General features: G+C 42.0%; 1 long non-coding RNA gene across 1 annotated transcript; it reads right to left on the bottom strand.

Moving 5' to 3' along the window:
• Positions 1-417: 417 nt before the first annotated feature.
• LOC130592142 (uncharacterized) lies at positions 418-3,420 on the bottom strand. The gene is made up of 2 exons (XR_008970347.1): positions 3,252-3,420; positions 418-923 (listed from the first exon to the last, which is right to left on the bottom strand). It is a non-coding gene; the product is annotated as an uncharacterized LOC130592142 (long non-coding RNA).
• Between the last annotated feature and the right edge of the window lie 7,227 nt (positions 3,421-10,647).

Genomic DNA, 10,647 nt, shown 5'->3' with positions numbered 1-10,647 from the left:
AACCGCTAATGAAGGATCCCCTTAATTTCTACCCAATATCTTGGCCTAGAAATTAAGTTGATTCTTGGGGATGATAAAAGAGTTAAAAATTCGATTTAAGAACATTTGAAATCCAAAGTATAATTGTCATCAATATCTATCCTAAGGTCTCAAAACACCAAGATCAATGCATAATTTTCTTTAGAACATCATAATCTCATCAACAACACATTTAAAACCCTAATTCATACTTTCATCCTAACCCTAGATATGAAACTACTCACTAATCATGGAGTTTAAGCAATTAAGCATGAGATCTATGACTAATCTAAGGCTAAACATGATTAAAAAAATTTTAAATTAATGGAAATCACAATTATGAAACTAAGAGAATGAAGATCTAAAATAATCTAAAAACAAGAACAAACACGGAAAGAATGAAATAAAAACTGAAACTTTGAATTAAATTGAATGAAAAGTACCTTCAATGTCAATGGAATCACAAACTATGATCACTAATCTCAATTCTCAATCAAAACTAAAGTGTTTTCTCTCTAATACAAAACCCTATAAAATGTTGTGTAGAAACTAGAATAAAGCGTAACTCCCAAAACTAAAACCAAACTATAGTTTAATGATCGAGATTTTCTTTCCGGAACGCATGGTGGGGGCGCACCATAAGGAGGTGCGGGCGCACCTGACTCTTTTGCCTCAAGGTAGAAATCCTCTGTAGATGGTGCAGGCGCACCTTGTGCTTGGTGCGGGCGCACCAAGGTCGTCTGTATTTCGCTTCAAATTTGGTCGATGGTGCGGGCGCACTAGTAGCATGTGCGGGCGCACCATCGTATGCGGGGGACTCCAATCACACCTCATGCTCCCTAGCAGCCTCTAGCTCATCCACTTAAGACATGTCTTGCATTACTCGGCCGCGAAAAGGGACATACCTATAATAAAAATATGAGCAAACATGGTGAAAGCATATGTGCTAGAAATTCGATCACAATAGATCGAAAATCTAGAAAAATGTCACTATGATCAAGTATGATCAAGTGAATGAAATAGAAGGGAAAAGTGAGGAGAAAGAGGGAAGAAAAGGGAAAAAGGGAACCAAAACAAGCCAAAAGGAAGTCATAAAGTGCGTTAGAAATGCACTTATCATACATGAACCTCAATAATCTTATTATAACACAAACTCGAATCTCAAATAATATTACTTACCTCAAATATTCTTTTAAAGGAAGTAATATACATAAAACGTATTCGAAATCAAATGTCTCTCCGCAGTCGAACCCATAACATAATCAAAATGTAAAATATGTTTTCAAAGACTTATAAGATAATTAACTATTATCAAGACCCAATTCTAAGCTCGTGCATTAACCTGTATATTTTACTTGTAGACTATAAGGTATCCTCTAACATGTTTTGGCAATTCCCTTCATCATAATAGTTTCTCTTTGTCTTGGACTTCCGTCTTTAACTTATAGCATCTAAACTATAATTTCCAAAATTCTCATGATATGAATTTTCCCCTTAAAGGTTTTCTTATTCCCAATACATGAACTTTCATTGCCAGAATATAACTTATTACATTATCATAAATCACCTACAATTACTATGGAAGTCAAAATATCTCACTCCATATTTCCCAATACTCATCGTTTCCTCATCCTTCTTAAATTTATATTCACAACCATACGTCCCCTGTATTTGTACTGAAAGCTCATATTAGCCTTAACACATACGCTTAGTATTGTCATTTATAACTTTAATTACCATGCTTCTTATTATCTAGATTTATATTTTTCTTTCCCAATATCCATTTATATATCTTACTCATCCAACAGAGAAATTATGCTCCAAATTCTTTTACTTGACCCCTTTGCGGATATGATCTTTTATTACATAAGTATTGTAAATTATATCTCCTAATCTATACTTCTCTAAACCACCACCAAGATTGGATCATTTATTTACTGATACGACATTCATATCTCAAATCCTACACATCCTCTGAACTCACAAACTCTCGTAACAACTTAACTCATAAATTAATATTTGACCTTTAAATTCACATCCAAATTTACTATTCCCTAACTATCTAATCTACGTCCACCACATAACATCTTCATTTTAGTTAGAACCTCCCAACAATTACTTCATCCTTCAATTATGACATCACAAATCTTCATTCTTATATAACCAAGCTCCATATTATTTTCGGAGATATCTTCGGGTGATACCATTCAGCCTTGTTTATACGCCATAAGTAAATCTTGGGATATTGACTACTTCTAATAATATCCTCAAAGCGACAATTGTATTTCTTAAACAGAATTCACAAGTACCCATCTCACAGCAAACTCATTCTAACTTAGATTCCAAACTCCATATAACATAATTCATCCATGATATTCTGTAAATATATAACTTGTTTCACTAGACTTATGTGTTTCCAAACTTAAATCCGAAAATAATTTTCATTAAATTGACCCAAATTTGAGAGACGTTTTCCTATGAGAACTTCTTCATAAAAATTTAAGTAGGAGTAAAGATCCTCCCTCATTAATAGAACTAGAAAATTCTGATTTATAATTTCACAGTCCATATTTGTTCATAACTCCAAGTCATAATTTTCAAAGTTCATGATCATATATAATCAAATCTCAAACATAAAAGAGTTTTTCATACTTTCAGAATTCCATATAAAACTTATATCACAAATATTTTACAATTGCTTAAACCTGAAATTTTAACCAACATCCTTGATCAAAATTCCTTTCTTTTTCTCTGAAACTTTGAAATATAACTATAGTTTAAATCGAAAGCGAGTTCATAAAGATATCGAGTCGATGTCCCGACTTAGTTCGTAAATGAAGTACTTGTTGTAAAACCACTTATATAGTTAGATATACTAAAGATCCTTGCTTTAATTCTCATAGCTACACTTTCATATAAAAGATCAACTTACTAAGCATAAGAAACTTATTATAAATTCGATGTGGAAACAAGTAGGTTTAATAATATCACACATCTATATTATTGAAGGATTCAACTACCTCCAATCAGTCTTCATAAAAATATCACTAGTAAAATCATCACATAAAAAGCTTTCTCATAGCTTAAAATTAAATATGTAGTTAACAACTCTCATAAACACACGAATAACACTTTGAATAATTTTGTATTTATATAAAAGGCTTATTAAGCTCAGAACATGAAATCACATAAAACACGAATATCGATTCAAAGGTGGAAGGACATGTGTGTACCTTGAAACAATTCCCAAAATTCGACATTCTTGATAACCAACTATAGCTCGAACTTCATAAATTATCTCCATATACATACTCCAACAACGACCTCAAAACAATAACAACAATCATTAACCATCCTCACAAAAATTAGATAAACAAATTGAATTACTCATACTTTCTAAGCTCTTCCATGAACTAACCACACAACCTTATATACAAACCATTCTACTAATCCAACTCACAACATCAATTCTATCTCTAATTAACATCATTCTGATTTCAGAGAGTATTATCAAACAACATAATTTATAAAAATCAGTTTTTATAAACTTACTTAAGAGGCTTACTTCATATTAGAAGCTCCAATCCAATAAGAAAGATAAAATATTCAATCTTTAATTTTGATAACTCTTATCATAAATATATTTGCTCATCAATAACAAAATTGAGAACCAAGTTTATTTCTAAAATCAGAATATAAAATCCAATTGCACCACACTTGAATTGGAATCAAAGGAGATGAGCAATTAAGAAAAATTAGTTTATACCTTCATATGGAAAGGAATACCAACATAATGGCAGAAACAAGGCAAACAAGTTGGCAATGACAACATGGGCAGACAAAGCCAACCACGGCAGTAGCGCAACACAAAGTACAGCAGCAGTGCTGAACTTGTGTAAGCCGTAACTCATAGCTTCGAACTCCGAATTGAGCAATTTATGTGCCCAAATTCATTAGCTCGAAGTGATCTAAAACTTTGATTAAGCAAAACAGAGCAAATTTGGATTGCATATTGTAGATAATTGAGGCAACAGATTGTCGGAATAAAAAAAGAGGAGAGAGAAATGAAGGTAGCAACACCAAACTTACATAGACCATAACTCATAGCTCCGAACTCCAAATCACGTGATTTTTGGGTGTAAGTTCAATAACTTTTTGAGATCTACAACTTTCACGTGATACGTTTGGGAAAATTTCGACTCCAAAATGCAGAAATTGAACATGCACAGTACGGGGTAAAAAATCAGAGGAGAGAGAAAATTATTGTTTGGGGTTTTTATTTTGGTTTTGGGGTCTTTCCCAATTTTCAAACACTTGGGTAATTAAACCAAAATATTGAAGAGAACGATTGATCTATGGAAAAATACACTTTGGCACTTGATTGAGAAGTTATGAAGAAGAGAGAGTGATGCTTTAGCATCTAGAGTAGATGACATGAGTGAGGAGAGATAAATTGTAATTAAAAATGGGTTTCTCTTTATTTCAAAGCTTAAAATCCTCAATTCAATATCTCTATTTTATAAAATCCATACTAACTTATTTGTCCTTTGAACTTACTTGAAATGAAGAGTCCTCGAACAGTCAAGGAGGCCCAACGCCTAATCGGCTGCATGGCAGCCTTGGGGCGATTCATCTCCCGACCTGCCGACAAGAGTCTCCATTTCTTTCGAGCCCTAAAACAGTCGACGTTCAAATGGGACGAATTTGCGGAAGAAGCATTCTAACAGCTCAAGACCCACTTAGCCAACCTTCCCAAGTTGGTCTCACCTTTACCAGAGGAGACACTCTTTGTCTATCTGGCAGTATCCGAGCATGCTCTTAGCGCGGTCCTTGTGGCCGAGCGTGAGAGAAACCAGCATTATCCAGTGTACTTTATAAGTCATGCCTTCCAAGGCGCAGAATCCAAGTATCCTCCCATCGAGAAAATGATCTTTGCATTGGTTCTCGCTACTCGGAAGCTCAAGCCCTACTTTCAAGCTCACCCCATCAATGTTCACACAAGCCAGCCAATTCGAAAAGTAATCGAAGGAAAAATCAGTCAAGCAGGGTGACTGACTGGTCTAACCAAATCTCGGACTTCGGCATAGAATTCGACCCCCGATGTGCCATTAAAACACAAGCTCTAGCTAACTTTATAGCATAGTGCACTTCACGGCCCGAGCATGCCGAGGAAGGATCTTGGAATTTATTTGTCGATAGGTCGTCAACCAAAGCAGGATGTGGCGCCGTGCTTCTGATTCTCGATCCGCAGAGCAACAGAACAGAATACGCCATTAAATTCGACTTTGCCGCCTCTAATAACGAGGCCGAATATGAAGCACTGCTCCTTGGTATTCAACTCTGCAAAACAGCCGGCGCTAGAAAGTTTAAAGCCTATTATGATTCCCACCTCATCGTCGGGTAAGTAACGGGGAAGTTCGAGGCCAAAGAAGACAGCATGAAGATGTATCTGAGCAAAGTAAAAGAAGAAATATCTAGCCTATCACTCTTCACCATAGCTCACATCCCTCGATCTGAGAATGAGCAAGCGGATGCCTTATCGAGACTAGCAAGTTCAGCAGAGGATCTCTTACCACGATCCATCATGTGGGAAGTTTTGAAGGCAACCAACATTAATAGGGGGGTAACCACTCTTGACAGGAGTCTAACTTGGATGGACAAGATCATATCTTTCGCTCGAGATGGTACCCTCCCCGAAGACGAGCTCAAAGCAGAAAGAATCCGAAGGCGAGCTCGATGGTTCACCTACCACGATGGGTAATTGTACAAGAAATCATTCACCCATCCACTTCTCCGCTGCCTCACCCCCCAAGAGGGAGACTATGTCCTCCGAGAGATACATCAGGGGGCATGCGGGAGTCATCAAGGGGCACGAACCATCGCAGCGAAAGCTCTTCGAGTAGTACTACTGGCCCACCATGAGGGAGGACGCTTAAACAATGGTCCAAAAGTGCAGAGATTGTCAGATGCACGCTAACCTCCCTCACCAAGCTGAAAGCTCCTTGACCACCATCCAAGCCCCCCTGCCATTCGAAATGTGGGGTATGGACCTTCTCGGACCCTTCCCTTCAGCGTTAGGACAACGGAGGTTTTTCTGGTAGCGGTCGATTATTTCACAAAATGGGTCGAGACAGCGCATCTGTCCTTGATCACTAACAAACAAGTTCAGCAATTCATCTGGCAAAATCTAACCACCCGATTTGGGGTCCCTCGATTCCTTATACCAGACAATGGTCGATAATTCAACAGTGGCCCAACTCGCGACTATTGTTCCAAGTTTGGAATTGAAACTAGATTTTCGGCCGTTAGTCAACCTCAGACTAAAGGCCAAGCGGAACCAGCTAAAAAAGTAGTCTTAAAGGGGCTAAAAATAATGCCCGAGGGAGCCAAAGGCTCGTGGATCGATGATCTCCCCGGAATCCTCTAGTCAACAAGGACAACCGTTCGAGAAGAACCGGGCCATTCGCCATTCAACATGGTATATGGGAGTGAGGCTGTCCTTCCCGTCGAGTTGGGCATCCCATCGCCCCGGATCACATTCTATGATCACGATATCAATGAAGAAGAAAAGAAGATTAACCTTGATCTCCTCCCAGAGACTCGAGGCACGACTCTTCTAAAAGTTATCTCTTACAAACTCAAACTTACTCGATTATTCAACTGTCGAGTCAAGCACTGACCTTTCCAGGTCAATGACTGGGTGTTGAGGAAGTTTGAGGCCACCGGATGACAACCTAACTTGGGTAAGCTACAGCCCAACTAGGAAGGCCCATATCGCGTTACCTCGATAGTTTGCCCGGGTACTTACCGCCTAGAAGATCAAGAGGGGCGTCCCCTTCCTCAGCCATGGAACGCGGATAATCTTTGAGAATTCTATGTCTAAAGGTTTGTCCCTCGAGCTTGGGGGCATACCACATAGGCACTCCTTTAGTAAAATTTTGTAAGGCACTGGACCTTAAAGCATGTGGATTTTTGTAACGTTACAATAGTCACTTGCCTTTATTTTTTGGCTTTATTTATAACAGGGGTTGCCTTTATAAGATATTAGTTAGAGCCTCGAGCTTCCTCGACCAACATACATCGAAGATAATACGTGATAATTAAAAAGCCTCGAGTTTGCTCGGCCAGCATACACATCGGTTCAAAACATAAAACATGTAAAAGCTCGAAGGAACAAATAAAGAGACAACAAATAATCGAGTTTTATTCCATTAATCATAGTACAAAGTATCGAAGTTAATAGAATACAAGTTCAAGAAGGAACTTAGATCAAACAAGAAATCTTAAGGGTTCAACATTAACCCTAGTAGGAGACATATAAAAAAAAAGAAGAGCCTGGGGAGAAGGAAGAGAAAAAGGAGGGGCGGGAAGAAGAGGAGAAGAGCCGGAGTTCATCCCTCGAGGTTGGCAAGGGGAGGAACCTAACCCTCAACATGAGCAGCCTCAGCAGCTCCTTCCTCCTAGGAAAGTGCCTTGACACATTCCTCGACATCGGCCCACGAGAGGCTGGGGCAATCCTCTCGAGAACCAAGCGCACCTTGCGGAGGGCCTCGCTTGCCATTTTTCGGAAGCCTACATAGAGGCATCCTCGAGGAAGGTCCTCCCTTCATCAGAGTCCTTCCAATCATTGACTACTACCTCCCAACATTCCCGGGCCTTGCCAATGGCCTCCTCAGCATTCTTTCGAGACTTCTCATCTCGCTGATCAGCCTTTTTTGCAGTCCTTGGTAGCCTCCCTATGCCTTTTGCTGGCAGACTCCCTATGGGATATGGCGACCTCGACAGCATGCTCGAGCTCCGCCTTCTTCTCCTCAAAGGCCTTGAGGGACTTGGCCATGGCCTCCTTGGCCTCCGAGAGTCGCATCACGGCTAGGTGCAATCGATTGACGAGACTTTTCCTCTCGTCCCAGGACATCTCCCGCGAGACAATCTGGTGGCTATCCCCGGCTTAGACCTTCGAGCCAAGGCAAACACCCGGATCGACAGCTGGCGTAAGAAGGGAGTATTAGCAGCATAAAACAAGCAAAATGTTCAAAGTAACAAAGTTAGATAAACCTACCGAGGTCATGGTCGCCTTAACGACCTTGACCTCGACCTCCTGCTCGTCGGGAGTCAGGCACGCCTTCCCATCCAGCTCGGTCATAAGATGCTCCGAGGCCTTGTCAAAACCTCGCAGACATTTTATCCCTCGAGAGGGCCGAGAAAGGTAGCCTAGTGGTCTCTTCAGGCCAAGGCCTCTTCTTCGAGGCCGCCATAGCTGCAACACTCGAGGTTACAGCAGTAGGAGGGTCCTCGACCTTAACCGAGGTCAGGACCTCAGCCTTAACATCCTTTGGCTCAGGTTTCGGAGCCAGGATGCGAGGAAGCAGCTTTCCCCCCTCTATGGAAGGATCAGCCTCGAGTTTCACTTCTGGAAGCCCCGTTACCTCCCTCGAGGTCGAGGACGAGCTAGAGCCAACTTGCGATGCTTGGCCGCTCGAAGGGCCTCAGCAGTAATTAAGGGTTGAGACATTGCTAGTTGAGGTTAAGGAAGAGGGGTGAAATCAAGTTTAAGAGAGGGAAGAAAGAAGGATGAGATTATGAATTCTGTAGGACTGTTGTCCGTACTTATAAGCAAGTCAGATCACAATTCCCCAAAAAGGGCATTAATTACTTGCCCTACAATGGGCTCCCACGTGTTAAAGCCCAGGAAATAAGCCTCACGCGCAACACGCTCCCACAAGTTATGATTCACGAGAGATATAGCAGAAGCTCCAAGTCTAAGCAGATAAGTCCTAATTCTCGAAACATGCCATGCATCGAGTGACTAAATAGAAGAAAATGAGTCATGAAGAGATAGGCCAAAAAACAAGGAATGTTCATTTTATCTAAAGAAACATTACATCCTAAGAGCCACTCAGGGCCTAACTAAACACATTCAAGCAAAGGCAAAAGGCAAAAGCTATGATAAGTACAAAATTAAGAAGAGCTGCTCGAAGTATCGCTGTCCAAAGTCTCGGACACACCCTCTTCATCATTGCTCTCAGAGGAAGAGGTATTGCTCAAGTCCACTAGCACCCCTGAGTTTTCCTCATGAGCCTCTTCTTCTCGGGGGCCGCCAGCCTCGACAAGCCGAGGGTGCCCCTTCGAGCCGTGGGACGTCCCCTCCCATAAGGTCCCCTATGTCAATGACATCGTCCACTTGGAACTCTGTGTCCGAATCATTACCCATTTGGAGTTCGGCGTCGACGGTCGCATTATACTCCGCCTCGACCGCCTCCTATTCTGCTGAGGGATGCACCTCCTTGAAGGCTTCGCGAAGTTTTCCCACGGCCTCTCGAGCAGCAACCTCAACTGCCTCCAAACCCATGTCAGCCGCAAAGTCCTGGCCTGCCTTCGAGCCCTTCCATTCCTCGATTATGAGGTCCCGGGTACGCAAAACGCTATCCCGTTGGCTCACCGAGTCCCGGACCTTTTTCTCCAAGGAAGCCTTCTCTTCGGCCCAACGCTTTTTCTCCTCCTCGAGGCTCTCGTTAAGCCTCTCGATCTCTTGACCCCGTTCTGCGGCCAGATCGATTTGCGTCTTCAGCCCCTCTCGAAGCTTGCAGAAGCCAGCAGTATGACGATGACTCATCACCGCCATACGGATCGAGTGCTGAAAGATAAATAAGATTAGTACTAGATCACAAAAGGAATAAACAAGCCAAAATGACTAACTTACGTCAATCCAAGAAGAATGAAGCTTCTCAACCTCTTCCTCCTTAGAGAGTTCTCGAATTGCCCTGATGTCCGGCCTCGAGATGAACGACTTCACCAACAAATCAAAAAGAGCTGACTTTCTAAGGGTGGTCTTCTCTGTGAAATTCTGGGTGTCAGTCTCCGGATCAGAGGTCTTCCTCTTCTCTAGGGCAGGAGAGTCTTTCCCTCGAAAGGGAGATATGTCCCCTGTCTCAGGTACCTCGGCGGACTTCCCTTTCGATCTAGGGGGTGTCCCCTTTCGACCTTGGGATGTCTTCCTTGGCCACGTCCCTCCTCTCGTCCGTCTCTCGAGGAGTGACGATGAAAGAGGTAGTAGGTGGATGAACCTTTGGCCTCTTCGAAGGGTCCTGGAAAAAGGAGAGTTATGGCACCAACACATAAAAAGAACGAAAGCTACCTTTGGGGCTCGAGGTACCCGCGTGTCTCCCTTCGACACCTTCATTTTAAGCTGTTCCTAGACCCTCTGATTGGCGGTCAACCGTTTCTGCATCTCGTCACTAAGTTCTTGACGGGCTATGACTGCAAAGCAACACAAAAATAGTTAGAATCATTTTAAAGATAAGGATGGTGGTCGAATGCCTTAAGCTCACAAAGTCCCTACCCCGGGGATAGGCTGGGCTCAACCCCATCGCTGACAAGAAATGCTCATTGCTCAGGTCATTCGCATCAGGATTCCAGTGCTGAGGAACTTGCTTCCGATCACCCCTCTCGATGACGGTGATGCACTGGCAATAGATGGCTACCCTAGCCTCGTCCTGTCATTCGACGTGCAGACCTATTCAGCCACAAATTTGGGGCCTCGAGTAGAGGAACCACTGGGGAAGCCCACTGCTCAGCCCGATATACGTACATGAATTCGGTACGAAAGAATTGTTTATTCGAGGGTATAGC

Source organism: Beta vulgaris, chromosome 1 (genome assembly GCF_026745355.1).
Source record: "Beta vulgaris subsp. vulgaris cultivar EL10 chromosome 1, EL10.2, whole genome shotgun sequence".
NCBI lineage: Eukaryota > Viridiplantae > Streptophyta > Magnoliopsida > Caryophyllales > Amaranthaceae > Beta > Beta vulgaris.
Note: the sequence above shows the minus strand (reverse complement) of the source record. Positions and strands in the feature narration are given on the sequence as shown.